Source organism: Lepisosteus oculatus, chromosome 2, assembly GCF_040954835.1.
Source record: "Lepisosteus oculatus isolate fLepOcu1 chromosome 2, fLepOcu1.hap2, whole genome shotgun sequence".
Taxonomy (NCBI): domain Eukaryota; kingdom Metazoa; phylum Chordata; class Actinopteri; order Semionotiformes; family Lepisosteidae; genus Lepisosteus; species Lepisosteus oculatus.
This window is the reverse complement of record NC_090697.1, coordinates 61,037,270-61,053,370: the sequence shown is the minus strand read 5'-3', so window position 1 is coordinate 61,053,370 and position 16,101 is coordinate 61,037,270. Positions and strand designations below refer to the sequence as shown.

Genomic DNA, 16,101 nt, shown 5'->3' with positions numbered 1-16,101 from the left:
AGCAAGAGTAAACAGCTGGGCAGTTTAGGGGGATTTTTAAAACCCTTTATTAATGAACACGGAGCAATATGGTCACCCAACCTGGATTTACTTACTCAATGTGCTAGTGTTCTGACTTGAAAGAATGCATCTGGATTCGGTCTGCATGTATTTGAGTTCCATGCGTTCTGAACCAACTATTGATCACATTTAATATTTACATAATACATTATTCAACATATTATTAACATCTTTATGGTAAAAGAGGGCTACTGGAATTAAAATAAACCTACATTAAGTACAAAATGTCATTGTTAATTATAAACAATTATTATTGTTTCCCACTTAATTCCAACATTGACAGGGGATACTTTTATCACTCACAGTGTTACTTTTAACAAAACCCAAATATACATTCAAAACCATTTTTCTGTACTGCTTAAATAAACAGTATATTATACTATATTTATTGTACAGTATCAGTAAGGAATATTAAACACACAAGTATAATATATGTAATATTATTCTTATTTATATATTTCCAATTCTTCACAACGTCTTTGAAATAATAAAACAAAATGTTTTTTTTATTTCAGGTGTCACTTTGACAATAATATAATTAATTAATACAAACCATAATACAAGTTTATGATAATATATAAATGTATGCCTTCAGGTGATTCTTCCTTGTCAATATCTCATTTTCAGTGTAGTACATACAGTATTACAGTACATTATCTATTCTTTGTAAACAAAATTTGTATGGGACTGGCTCACCATCTTTCCATTTGAATGGCTTGTCTGCCACAGGCAATAAAGTACTCACAATTTTAACTCTGTGCTTAATGCCAAATAAATCCACCATCAAATACAACAAAAAATATTAGAGAGAAAACAAAACTGGCAGCAAGGATTGGTGACCTTTGCCTACCCAGCTATGTCATGAAAGTAATGTAAGGAATTTAACATTGTGTATCTAATCTGTTCATACCAGTGAGAGGAACCAAACATCAACGAAACAAAGGGAAACTGCAGAGGGTGAAATGACTGTGCTTGCACGAACAATTACGAGCATAAGTTCGACTTGCTATTGTGTGGATAACACAAAGAATGGAAAGACTTAAAAATCTGAATTTATTAACAAGAAAAGAAACCAACAAGGTTTTGCTTACAGTATAAGTATGATGTTTTGTTGTAACAGCAGCGTGGAAGCTTGGAGCATGGATCAAACGGACAAACAAGGAACACAAACTTAAAATGACATTGCAAAAGTTCAGGAAGCAGAAGTTTTCTCCCAAACCACTGTTTTTTGCAGAAAGATTTAGATTGCAGAAAAGGAACCAGAGGAGGGTGAAATATCACCCTAAATTACACTGTGAGAGCTCGGCCTGTGGTCTAAATAGTGAAGCTATATAGAGCAATCTAAAGAAAGATGTTTCACAAACATCAGAAATTCGGATTTCATTCCATAGCACCTATGGAGAGAAGCTCAATTCATTACATCACCTAAATAAAGCAGTATGCATCAATGCATGCAGCAAAGACATCTGGGAATTGAGAGTGTCTCAATCTGTAGAAGACATGCCACTAAACTACTTGTCTGTAGCTCAAGACTGTCCAGTCCTGGTCTTTAAGGCATGGTGTATCTGTGGATTTCAACTTCATCTGCTAGCTAATACTGGCTTGTTTTAAGATTGAAATTAGGAAGGTAATCACTGTTAAACTAAAAATCATATGTGAATTTCTGAAATGCCAGAAAGTCAGAACTGATCCATATACTCTCAGAACAATAAAAAAAGCTGAACCCAAGAGAGGACCATTACATTTGTGCCATGCTTGAGTCAGGCTGAAACTAATTAAAACCAAACTGAATAGTAGGCTATGGGGATTATCTTAATAATTATAAATATTATAGAGCAGATGTTCTTACTTTTGACTGTTCCCTCTTAATTTTTTGGATCACATACTCATCATTAGTTGCAAGTAAGCACGTAGTGGGCATTGCTACTATTTGCTTATGCATATGGCATCATGACGTGGAACTATACCTAATAAACTAATGCAGACGGCTTATTAGGTATACATTGCATTAGATTGTAACACTAATGTAAGTTCCATTACTTAGATTGCAAGACTCATGTAACTTCTGGCAAAGAATAGAAAAGTATCCACATGGGCCCAATTCTGTCCCAGGTTTTGGAACAGGTATTGCAAAGCAAGTTCCAAAGAAGACTCAAGCAACAAATATCAGTGCACTCTGGATCTTTGCTTTGGTTTTATGAGTCATCATTTCTTCAAACCGTGACAGTAATTGGCACGTTGTTTGCAAGTACATCTGTGTTAGTGTATTTTTGTTTATTTTTCTATACCAATTGATGCATGGAAAAACGTATGGCAGCCATTCTAAATGGCCAAAACCTCTCTGATGAGATCTTCTATAACAAAAAGTATTATTCAAAAGCTGAATGACTGCAGGTAGGAAATTAGTCCATATTCAAAATAAATTTAGTATTATGTTTTGAGTTAATACAGGAGGAAATGAAATGGCAAGTAACATACACAAAATGTGATCAGTGAAAATCACGGAAACAGTATCCATAGTGCAAGATTTGTTCAGTTGTTGTTACGCATTCCACTCGCGCCTCTGTTCCTTCTTGCATTCCCACACGCACACCCTGTAACACAAGCTCGCGCGGCAAGTAACACGCCAATCACCTTTCTCTCCCGTCCCTATTTTAGTTCTCCTTTTTCTTTACTTCCCCGCTCACTATTACGGATTCTCCTCGAGCTTCCTACTGCGCGTTTCTCTCTTGATTTTCACCGGTTCTGATCTCCTTGCTTGCCTCTCGTTTCCGATTTCGCCTTCTGTTTTGGATTGTAGCTTTCTCGTAGTTCTTCCGTGTTCCGACCTACTTGACTGCTTGGTTTTTGACTTCGCCTAGAGTTTTGGATTGTTGCCTCGTTCCTGTCACTCCGTGTTCAGACCTTCTTTCTGGCTTCCTGATTTTTTTCCTTTTGTCTAGCGATTCGGCTTAGTGTTTTTTTCACTCTTCTGAGTCCTGCACAGGATCCACTGTTCAGATCTGCCCCAGTCTAATAGTTGTCCTGTAGAAAATATCATCATATCTGTAAAAGTTACTTTAGACAAAACATCGTACAGTACATAGCAACTTTTCAGTCAAAAATTATGAGATTGTAAATGCCTATGAATGTTATGATCTCTGAAAAGTTCTGTTGGGTTCATAGTAAGCCTTTTACCAACCATTTTGTCTGAAGTGATTGGTAAAAGACAGAAAGGCTGATTCTTTCGATTCTTTCTGCAACAAAATTAGGTTGCAATCTGCATGGGAACAAGCTTACAGCACCAAGCTATTCCATTATTGAAACACACAGATCCATAATGCATTGATGATTTTGACAGTGTAACAGAGTTTTATCTTATGCAGAATTTTATCTGCATCATCAGTGATACATGAAAGCTGTTTTTTGACTTTGTCACCACTAAAGATTCTGCTTTGTTTCAGATTGCGAGGCATTGTTTTTCCAGGTAATTTATTAAGATTTGAACACTGTTGAAATCACAAAGCCTATTAACCCAATGTGATAATCTGATAATAATACCCTGTCTGTATTCTACAGGCTCCTATAACCCAAGCAAATCATCAGACTCGATCAAGGTCCCCAGCTATTAAAAACAAACAAAAACAATGAGAAATAAATGAGTGCATGTTCTTTACTTGAGTCTGCCAGAACAAGCTGACTTGGTATGCTAATGGGGCCAAAGCCTCTTCAAATTCACTAACACAATTTCCGCCCATTTGGCACACTTGACTGTTTATTTAGGCTGTTACTTGATGATGGTTCATTGCGTAAAAAGAAATAAAACATTTTTCTGTCTGGATTAGTGGACTACCCGCTGCCTCCCAAGACCCCTTCTCTTCCTACACTTTTCTTTGTCTTATTAATCACTTAAATTAACAAACTGGATTGTATTGGCTGCCCCCTGTAGTCTTAACTGCAAAATATGTGGATAACGTCCGAGGAAGCCATATCAGGTGAAACTGAGACAATAAGATAAGACTTTCAGCAGTTTCATAACAACATTTATACATGTGTCTTTCCATCCCCTTTTCCTGCTGAGGGTCATGGTGACAACTGCAACTAAATGAAAAATCACTATGGTTTTATCTACCTGTGTATTGAAAACAACCTGAGCAAAAATAGTTTAATTATGGGCTGTAAAAATCGTCTCTGTTCAAGTGACCACCATTTAGGAAATAAAGACCTTTTAGACATTTGACATGCTTATTGTAACGCATTTGGACGACAGTTACTGTGTAAGAGCCGGCTTACCAGACCGGTGACATCACTGCCCTTCCCTGTAATAGCAGGACCACAGCCGCTGGGCTGGGAGGAGATCTCTCTTTAGCTCACCAGGCTGGGTCCCTGTTGAGTGATGCCGGAGGCCTGGGTTTGCATCCCTGACGGTGTGGGGCTGACTGTTACCAGCAACGGCAAGGGCGCCTGCCAGAACCCTGAAGTGTTACATTATATATAATTTAAATGTAAATATATTATATATTGATAAGTTAATGTTTCTGTAATTTTTTTATATTTTGCACAAAATTGTACAATTTATATTAATAACTCAAAATCAATTTGAACTCCTGACTCACTTCAGCTTCAGTTCCTCACTTGTGCCCCATTTGGTATGCTCCTTGTGTAATCTACCCATCCCCCATGTTCAACCTTATCTGCTCCCAGAATTATCCCTTAAAAACCCAGAGGGACCTTTAAGTATTGCCGACTAAATTACTGTCATTGTCCTTTATTATGCTTACAACTATTCAAATGTGATACACTTTATGGCCATGTGATTCAGTTTATGAGTCATGCAATGCGTGAATGGAATATTTATATCTAAGTTTTGTGGAGCAGGGATGCAGCATTAACAGTTAGGCTACAAAAAGATAGTGAGAATTCCAGTGCTGTGAAAAGAGTTAATCAAGAAGCTACAAGTTCCTTCAAGCTGTTTATAAAGCAACTTTTAAAGATGTCTTGAAAACACCTGACAGGGAACAAACGGAATAAAAATAAATGGAACCTATTTTAATCACTTATATGCTGTTCTAGAGATCAGTATTTACAGTAAATCTGAAGAAATAGAAATATGAATACAAAACCTGAAGCCAAGAAAAGCCTGGGATTGAAACAGAACATAAATAAGAACATTATACAGTATGAAACAGATAATGGTTAACTGCAAAATTAAAAGTTAGAAGAAAGAAGGATAAATAAAGTTACAGCTATGGACTTTTATTTGAAACTTTAACTTTAAGGCATTAACAGTTACATATATTTGAGGCAGTTAGTTTCAGTTAAGGAGATCTATATGCGTAAAATAAAAAGAGGATTCAAAATGTGAAATGTGAAATGTTCTTCTGGAATATTAGACACAAAAATAAAGGTTTAATTAGATTTTTGCCTCAAAAGGAAAGTCTTTTGAGCCATACATTTTCCCGGTGATCATATAGAAACCTGGTCTCTGAACGCAAGGATGATTCAGAATCTATGAGCAGGAGATGTGCTGACTACTGTTTTGTGAAAGAAAAAGCTGTAAAAGGAAAAAGGAGTTAAAAAATTAATTTGGGACATTATTCGAAGAGTGGTATGGAATATGCATAAAAGGATAATTGATCAACACTGACAAAAGAAACGTTTGTCCCTCTTGATAAACCAGAAAACATTGAAATGAGGACCCAAAAGAAAACATAACAAATGCAAAAAGCGGAATCTGGGGAGATTTTCATGTCTGTGAGATAAAAACATCTGTGATGATAAGAAAATTATAGGAATTCTGCACACTGGTCAGTACATGTCACATAATTCTTGTCATTTGTAACATCTGCCTCAGCTCCCTACCTTTCTTCCTCTTTCTTAAGGTAACGTAGAATTTTGTCATTTTCACCATTCCACATACATGTATACTGTATAATTGGGGACATTTCACCATTCCCATATATAATTGGGGACACTTTAACCATGTGTGAATTCAGGATTGTTTTAAAGATCGGGACCATAAATTATGTGGCCCAGATGAGGAAAGAAAGTTGGTTTGCTTGAGAATACAATGAGGTTAGTAGAAGAGTGCAAAAAAGCATTCTAATTGTGTTGAAATGGATGTTTCCATTTAGAGTGCTGATATCTTGAAGTAGCCTGCCAAAATGTCAATCCTTGCTGCTAAGGAGTCCACATACAGTAGCGTGCATTCATAAATAGTGAAATTGATTTCCTGTGGTGGGGATACTTGATCTTGATGTTAAGTATTTTAATTCATTACCAATCGTTTACCCCTGGCATCTAGGACAAACCACAGCATAAGAAAACCAGGACAGAAAAAAATAAATAGTGCTGCTTTTTTCCTTGAATTCTCTTATGAAAAGCAGCAATTACTTGAAGTAAAACCTAAGTGTTCAAAACCTAATTATTAAAAGTGGTGATTTTGTGTTTTAAGAGTGGGATGACAAGAGCTTGCCAAGTGTTCAAAACCTAATTATTAAAAGTGGTGATTTTGTGTTTTAAGAGTGGGATGACAAGAGCTTGCTAGAGCTGGACATAGTCACACAGGCCAGCAACTAATTAGCTTTGGAAGCTATTTTATGCACTGGGAAACATTACAGCAGTTCATTATATTAACAGCTTCCACTGATTACCAATTCACCTGGTCATTTGTCTCATTCAAGAGCTTTCACCAATCTCAAAGAAAAACAACCTCAAAGAAGAAGAGGAGTACTTTCATCTTCTTTTGTAGAACACTAAGAAAGTAAGAATATGTGCCACTGCAAAATAAGGTCTGAAAGAGAACTAAAAGAAAAACAACTCTTTGTTGTGTATGATTTCACAACTTCTTGATGACTATATGTTTTGTTGAAAATGGACGAGAGATTGACATTGCATAGAAAGAGTAGGTGGCTTACTTAACATTTTGTAAAACTATAGTAGTTTGTTTCCTTTCTCGTATAACAATGCACTTTTTGAAAATTTTGAAAGCATTGAGAAATTTCTAGGATAGATGTGAATTAAGGGTGAATGAGCTGGTTTGATTTGATCATATCTTATAGCAGAATCTTCCATTTCAGTTTCAAATGTCTCAGCATTAGTGAACTAAGCTTTCCTTTTCCCATCATGGAATGATAAAGATCATTTCGATTGGCAGTACAATTACAACTACAGCAACATGCAGTATACGATGAGTACGGAAACTAAAACAATTCAGCATTGAAATGACTGTTTACAGGATTTTTATGTGTATTTTTTTCTTATTTAAATATGTTTTTAATTAATTATCACACTGGTCTTTTTGCTCATGCGTAAATATCTAAAGGACAAAACACTTGCTTATTGTTTCCTTTTAACTATTGTACAGTCTTCCCAAATCTCTCAAATACACCTATTTATCCCAGGATTTAACAGGAAAATGTGCTAATATACTGTTCACAAAGATGAAAGCACGAAAACACACATGAAGGAACCAGCTTACCATGAAGGTTGTCACAAGATTTAGGCTACCCATATACATTTTATTTGACCATATACACCTTGTATTTTCACTTTGCTTACCCTTAATTTTTTTAAAAAATTTTTTTTAGGTTTTCTGCAAATGCACGTTTAATAATTGGATTAAGATTCTCCAATTCTTCTCTCCGATACGGAGTAAAGCATAAAGTGAATAACTGAATATGTAACCAGTTCGGATGGATTTAAATCCCCTGTATTAGCAGATAAAGGGGTGGACACTTCAGGATCAGTGCAGTTGAGTGGATACCAAAGTTTGGACTGAGAGAATGGGAAAGCAGGAAAAGTGAAACAAAGAAAATGTGGTGTGAACCAGGTTTGAAGTTTTTAATTAATGCTTAAGCTGTTTGGAAAAAGAATAAGTTTAAAGACAGATGCTCACTACATTCTCTGTCCTGTACTAAATGTTAACTGTTTTTTGTGTTAGTTATTATGCATTTTAATTATTTGAATTTTAAACACAAATCTATGTATGCAATTTTGCCTTTTTTATATAATCAGAATTAAATGATGATAGAATCCTAAATTACCATTTATTTTTGCAAGTAAGATTGGTTATTGAAGGCTTGAGCTTTGTCACAACTAGTACTTGGTGTTGCAGTTTGACAATCATTGTGAACAAAACAATAAGAGCTTTCCTGAACATTTTTACGAGGAGGGAATATATAGATAATATACTATAATAGCAAACTTCCGTGATTTTTCTTTCAGTTCTATAGTTAAATTTATTTATACAATGGTTTTCCTGATTTTGGAAAAGGGTGTATAGCTTTAATACAGTTCATTCAGACACATTTTTTAACAGGAATATAGGTGTAGGATCTATGGGGTTCTTTTAAGCCTTGCCTCATTATTGTATATTAGTGCTCTATATTTGTTATATACACTTGTCAGTAAGACTTTGGAAAGTAACAAGGTTCAATCAGGTAATACTATGTCTAGTAACTAGATGTATAATAAAAATCATATAGAAATAACATTTGTTTTGTAAGAAATTGTATATTTCTTAACCTGAAATGTATGTATAATGTTCTTCAGCCTCATATTTACAGTATACTATTCACGCATATGGTTTATCCTGTTTTTACCCCAATATTTCTATCACGAGTTAAGCATTTCAGATGCCTTTTAAATAATGTTGATCCTTGAGAAAGCTGTTATTATTATTTATTGTGCCATAGACTAAATAGTAATTTGAAATTGGTCTTTTCTTTCTTTTACAAAAATAATTTTGAAGCTTTTTTTAAAAATATGAATGCTTATATATTTATAATGAGATATGTTGAGCATAAGGTTAAAGAAAAAACTTTTTTCTTTTACTTGAAGCTTTTTTTAGCATTCAGCCTATCTAGCCTGTTGGTAGTCAGTAGCTAATTGATCTGATTATCTCATTCAGCCATTTCTTCAGCGAAGCCAGGGTATAGACTTCTGCAGCAGAGCTGGATAGGTTGTTCTGTATTTCTACACACCTTTGGATAAAGAACTACTTAACATGGTTTTAAATGACCTTCCATGTAGTTTCAACTTATGACATCTGGTTTGTGTTTCACATTTTATTCTGAACAATTCTACTGGATTGACTTTCTCATTGCCTCTTTAGGATTTTTAATAATTGCACCGGGTCCACTCATTGTTTTCTCTGTTCAGCTCTCAAATGCCTTTCACCTTTCCTATCAGTGTGTCAGTGTGGGACAGGGGGGTCTTCAGTCTTTATCTGGGAAAAGTCTAGACCAGCAGGTTTATAGATAGCCATTTAATGATCAATTTCTAAAGGCCTGGAACATTTTACCCAGGATTAACGGGTGGTGTGCTCAATTAAGTACTTTAGAGATCATTTGGAACTAAAATCATAAGATTCATGAATTCCCTTCATGAAAACATTGCTTACACAACTGATAAATTGCTTAAACAAGTGTCCTTAATCTTTAGAAAATAGAAGAATCTTCAAACAATTTGTATGGCCTGTAAGAATAACTGGATTGTGGCTCTTCAGGACCAAGGTTAGAGAACCCTGGTGAAAAATACATGCATTAAAGCCCTGGCATATTGTTTTGGTTGCCTTCCAGAGCAGAACTAATTTTTCCAGAGCAGAAATAATTTTTCTGTAACGTGATGTCCAAAATTGCACATAGTATTCTAAATGGGACCTTAATACGGTAGAGTAAAATCTTAACATAAAAATGTTTATCTTCTTATATGATTTTAATATATATCCTAACATTTTACTAGCCTTTTTTGCTTCCCCATATTGCCAAGAAGGTGAAAATGATGTCAACATAAACACTATGTCTTTTTTTATAAGAAGCCTCTTATTTTTTTTCCCATTTTGTATCTACTGTACCGTTTATGTTTATGTTTTTGCTGCTTCAATGTAATGTCATTTGCTATATAATTGGTGTATATGAAACTGCCAGGTGTTTGCCCAGTCTTGAATTTTAAATCTTTTTGAATTGATTTTGTTGTATAAAGAACTCAAACAAATTAGTTAAACAGTACTTACATTTTCTAAATCCATGCTGATTATCCCCTAGAATTGTACATCCATGTACTGTAGGATGTGCATTAGTTTAGTTCTAATTATCATTTCCATAAACTGAAATTCAATTCAATTCAACTTTATTGTCATTAAACTTACACAGGTACATAGTATAATGAAAAGTGTTTCTCATTAGTCACTCAGGTGCAGTATACAGTGCCTTGCGAAAGTATTCGGCCCCCTTGAACTTTTCAACCTTTTGCCACATTTCAGGCTTCAAACATAAAGATATAAATTTTTTATTTTATGTGAAGAATCACCAACAAGTGGGACACAATTGTGAAGTGGAACGAAATCTATTGGATTTTTGAAACTTTTTTAACTAATAAAAAAATGAAAAGTGGGGCGTGCAAAATTATTCGGCCCCTTTACTTTCAGTGCAGCAAACTCACTCCAGAAGTTCAGCGAGGATCTCTGAATGATCCAATGTTGTCCTAAATGACTGATGGTGATAAATAGAATCCACCTGTGTGTAATCAAGTCTCTGTATAAATGCACCTGCTCTGTGATAGTCTCAAGGTTCTGTTGAAAGCGCAGAGAGCATCATGAAGACCAAGGAACACACCAGGTAGGTCCGTAATACTGTTGTGGAGAAGTTTAAAGCCGGATTTGGATACAAAAAGATTTCCCAAGCTTCAAACATCCCAAGGAGCACTGTGCAAGCGATCATCTTGAAATGGAAGGAGTATCAGACCACTGCAAATCTACCAAGACCTGGCCGTCCCTCTAAACTTTCAGCTCAGACAAGGAGAAGATTGATCAGAGATGCAGCCAAGAGGCCCATGATCACTCTGGATGAACTGCAGAGAACTACAGCTGAGGTGGGAGAGTCTGTCCATAGGACAACAATCAGTCTTACACTGCACAAATCTGGCCTTTATGGAAGAGTGGCAAGAAGAAAGCCATTTCTCAAAGATATCCATAAAAAGTCTCGTCTAAAGTTTGCCACAAGCCACCTGGGAGACACCCCAAACATGTGGAAGAAGGTGCTCTGGTCAGATGAAACCAAAATCGAACTTTTTGGCCACAATGCAAAACGATATGTTTGGCGTAAAAGCAACACAGCTCATCACCCTCAACACACCATCCCCACTGTCAAACATGGTGGTGGCAGCATCATGGTTTGGGCCTGCTTTTCTTCAGCAGGGACAGGGAAGATGGTTAAAATTGAGGGGAAGATGGATGCAGCCAAATACAGGACCATTCTGGATGAAAACCTGTTGGAGTCTGCAAAAGACCTGAAACTGGGACGGAGATTTATCTTCCAACAAGACAATGATCCCAAACATACAGCAAAATCTACAAAGGAATGGTTCACAAATAAACGTATCCAGGTGTTTGAATGGCCAAGTCAAAGTCCAGACCTGAATCCAATCGAGAATCTGTGGAAAGAGCTGAAAACTGCTGTTCACAAACGCTCTCCATCCAACCTCACTGAGCTCGAGCTGTTTTGCAAGGAAGAATGGGCAAGAATTTCAGTCTCTCGATGTGCAAAACTGATAGAGACATACCCCAAGCGACTTGCAGCTGTAATCGCAGCAAAAGGTGGCTCTACAAAGTATTAACGCAAGGGGGCCGAATAATTTTGCACGCCCCACTTTTCATTTTTTTATTAGTTAAAAAAGTTTCAAAAATCCAATAGATTTCGTTCCACTTCACAATTGTGTCCCACTTGTTGGTGATTCTTCACATAAAATAAAAAAATTATATCTTTATGTTTGAAGCCTGAAATGTGGCAAAAGGTTGAAAAGTTCAAGGGGGCCGAATACTTTCGCAAGGCACTGTATAAATAGGACAGAAGATAAGACAATAGACAGTTACACAATAGCAATAACAGTAACATGTAATAACATAACATAAATAACATGTAATCAAGTAATCAAAACTGTGCAAAATTCCGCAAACAGAGAAAATATAACAGGACAAAAACAGTGCAAGGAAATTCTTGGAACAGTGCAAAAAATAGTATGGTTAAAAGTAGTATGGTTAATTAATAAATATTAAATATTATTATGCCTGTTACAGTTTTACTGGGCTATCGAGGGGACAGTACAATTTCGCCTTACATGTGTGTGTGGTGGTGTAGGAGTACAGTGGTTGTGGGTACAGGAGGATGTTAGGAGAGATCATAATAAGGTGGAAGGGAGTGGAGGCGTGTCACCAACTTGACAGCTCTGGGGAAGAAGCTATTTTCTTGTAACAGAAATACTGTATAAGAGAAGTTAGATTTTTGCTCTAGAATTACTTGGGTCAGTTTTAAGGTTCTTTTTTATGGATGCAATCTACAGTGTCCAGAAAAGTGCTATATATGTGTAAGCAATTATAATAATTATTATTATTGTATGATATTAGCAATTGTCCAGTCCATGAATACTAACTCTGTCTTCACTTATTGTTGGAAATGTTAGGTCAATGGCTTATGAATTACACCTCTTGTTTCCTTAAGTAAAATTGGTAAGATACCATCAGACCCAGGGATTTATTATTCTTGAGTGCTTCTAGTACTTGAAACACGTCTGTCTCTTCTATGTTAATACTATTTAATACAGAACATTGTCTTTCTGCTGCCTGAGGCGTGTTGCTGTTTCCTTAAGTGAAAACATGAGTGAAGTTCTCATTTAGTATAAATATGATTTATATTACTATCTTGTATACATTTTACTTCACCCTTTAAGGTTTGCTATTTCAATAGTGACATATATGTTTTTATTATTCATTCTAGTCTCTATAGTAGAGCAATATTTGTTTATCTCTCTTGGCTTTCTAATAAACTTTTTACCTGTGCTCCCAATTCATTTAACTCATTTTATTTAACCTAATCATGCTGTTTTTACTCATTTTATGAAGTACTTTCCTTTTCTTTTTCTTTACCCTATTGGGTTGTTAAACCAGTTGGGTAATACTATGTACTTTGATTTACTGATTCAGTATGTCTCTTAATGTCAGCCTCTTTCCTTCTGTTTTCCTGAAATTATATTTTTTACAATTTAGAATTGACAGTTGACAAAGTCTGCTTTCTTGAAATTGTATTTTTTTTATTTGGACTCAACTTGTATAGTTTCAAAGAGATTACAATTCTCTAATGATTCTCTCAGCTCAGATTAGTACAAGCATTTCCTCTCAAAGGTGTTCCAACAAAGTAAATAGGAAAGCGGTCATTAATCATTTCTACCACATCAGTCTCTCCAGCTGCCATCCCTGATAGGATTTTCCCAGTCTATATAGGGTACATTTAGGTCTTCTTTCCACATGAATTCTCAATGGAATTATACAGAGGTGACTTAAATTAATATCTGCATTTGGTGGTCTATAGTATATGCCTAACACTATAACCTTTAGAATGTTTTGGCATAGTGGAGTTCAAATCATAGAACAAATCTGCATCCATCACACCTACAAATGTGATAGCTTCTACTTCATGTGTTTTGTTTTTAATTAGTCCTAGTCCAATATTAGTGTTATTAAACACTAATAACAATGAATAAACATTTAATTACCTCATCATTTGTTTATGTTTTCAGTTGGGTTTGCTTTTTACTTTATTCCTCCCGTATATTCCCTTTAGATTTTCATTGGTTTTTTCTATGCCTATTTTGGTTAAAATATTTCTGTATTTCTTTGTGGATTCTTGTGCCAAGGTGACTGGTAACCCTCTCATTCAGATGTAATCCCTCATATCTGTGCAAATAACATTTTTCTTGTGCTGTTTGAACAGGTCAATGTATGATGTTATTCTCCCATTCTGTTAGTGTTCCCAGGAAGAACACTGATTTGGTCCCATTCTTCAGTTAAATCAGTTAAATTGGTAATTGATGGAATGAAGTGTTACAGACAACATCCAATGTTGTTTATGCCAACACAGATAACAAAAACTTGGCTACACAACGTCACATTTTTTCCTTTTTTGTCATTTTTGTTTATTTTTTTCCCCTTTTTGTGTTATTTTTAGTTTTCTCTAATCTCACACCGGTATGTCTGCCCCCTCAGACAGGGCGTCGTCTTTTACTGGTGCTTGCCGCTGCTCCTCCCACTCCCACACTGTTACAATGGAAAACGGGCCACATTTCCTCAGAGCCAATGCAAAAGACTGTTCTACGTACCTATTCATGTGAGGGTATTTACTATTGGATCATTTTTTCCAATCATATATTTCTCCAGATATATCTTATTTGTCATACTTGTCATTTGTTCAGGCACCTTAAATATAAAATACAAACCAGCCTTTTATTGGAAATGTACCTTCTAGTTAATTGCTAATTCAAATGATGTATTGATATACTAACTGTCACGGACGTCCAAAGGGACAAACCGTGGGGAGCAGGAGAGCGGAAAAAGACCCATATGCGTAGCGGCGAGACGGGAAAAAGGCCCGGGCTCATTAGTGCAAAAAGTTCAGGAATGCCGAATAGAAACCTATGCCCTCAGGGAGCGGACGTGGGGCGCCCTGGTGCTAGGCGGGTCTCAGGACATCCGAACCTCAATGCTGAGCCAGGACAGAGTGCAAGACCCGGAAATATATAGCCCAAGGAAGAGAGGGACAGGAAGGACAGCAGACCGGAAACTAGGGACAGGACAGAGAAGGAGCGCCCTCTGGCTGCAGAGGGCATGACACTAACTTTAACTTACTGTTTATGGTTTTGCAAAAAAACAAGAATGAAAGGGACTCTTTTAGGTATGTTAGTTAAATAGACAGTGAGGGGAATGAAAGAGAATTTATAACTGGCCATGAATTGCTCCTAGTTTGATATCTATTTTAGAGCAAGAAACAATAATACATCTTCAATTATATACAGTAGATGTTATGAAAAAGCCTAAAGCTTTAAATATGCCTTAAGGCTGTTGCCATAACATCTACCTAACAAGGGGTCTTGAATAAATGGGAATGGGGCACATAATATTGCCTGTCTTCCATTTATGCACTTTAAACATCACTGACATTTGGGATTAGGTTCTGTCTTTGTCATGTTCAGGAAGATCCAGACAGAGGTCCAGAAGCATATTATTTTTTCTTGTTGTGTTTCCATTTTTTTCCTTCTCTTGTGTCAAATGCAGAAGGCTATTTATAAAAAGAAATGCTTATTGAGTACCAAAGCTTATCGTGCGCTGTTATCCAGCCAACTATTTTATTACCTAGGATACTGAATCCCTGCTTTGTCCTAAGAAAGCCAGTCAGGCTGTTAATGTGCTGGTCTTATTCAGATTCCCTGCTGTGCTATTATCCAGGCAACGTGCAAGAGCGCACACAGCCTCTCTTTCTCTCTCTTGAATGTTTAAGATTTGGAGCCCAAACCGATGGTGATTGGAGAGTCACATGTCAGTGGAGCGCAAGAAAATGAGGTCAAGTTTTTGTCAGGATGCCAGATAAAGTAACAAAATTGATACCAAGAGAGAATGTGATTTTTATATTTCAGGGCCAAGTGCTTTGACATAACTTTTACATATCTTTTAAAATGTCATCTACAGCTCATACAATTGCACAGTATATCCTTTTCAAAATTTTGCATCAACAACCCAACCACATATATTATACATACGGTAAGTATATTATGGAAATGGGAATGTTAAGTAGTTCTCATCATTTTACAGTGCCAAAAAAACAGAACTGTCTAAACAGACTTACAATACAACTTAATTAACCTGAATAAAGGAGAAACAGCTTTCCATGGCTGCTGACCTTTACATTTATACTCACAAATTAGAATCTGATTTGGATGGTTCTGCTCTCCAAATCTAACAGTGTGAAACAATGAAAGACAATTTATAGATCACAATCCTTAATCTTGACATTCCCCAGAACCATAAAAGGTGTACCTTGTAAGATTATTGTACATACCCACTGCAACGTATGTGACACCGCTTATACAGTAGACTTCCTAACTCCTGCCTTGTTTGGAGAATCATGGTATAAATTCCATGAGGTTCAGTACTGAACCTCCACGTGCCGTCTTGTGAAACACACAGTGTAATATGTTTTTGGAAAACAGCCCAGGGCTGTTTGTCCAGACACCAAA

At 36.1% G+C, this 16,101-nt stretch overlaps 1 long non-coding RNA gene across 1 annotated transcript; it reads right to left on the bottom strand.

Moving 5' to 3' along the window:
* Positions 1–577: 577 nt before the first annotated feature.
* On the bottom strand, positions 578–16,013 carry LOC138223896 (uncharacterized). The gene is made up of 3 exons (XR_011182320.1): positions 15,924–16,013; positions 4,333–4,514; positions 578–3,084 (listed from the first exon to the last, which is right to left on the bottom strand). It is a non-coding gene; the product is annotated as an uncharacterized lncRNA (long non-coding RNA).
* Positions 16,014–16,101: the final 88 nt, after the last annotated feature.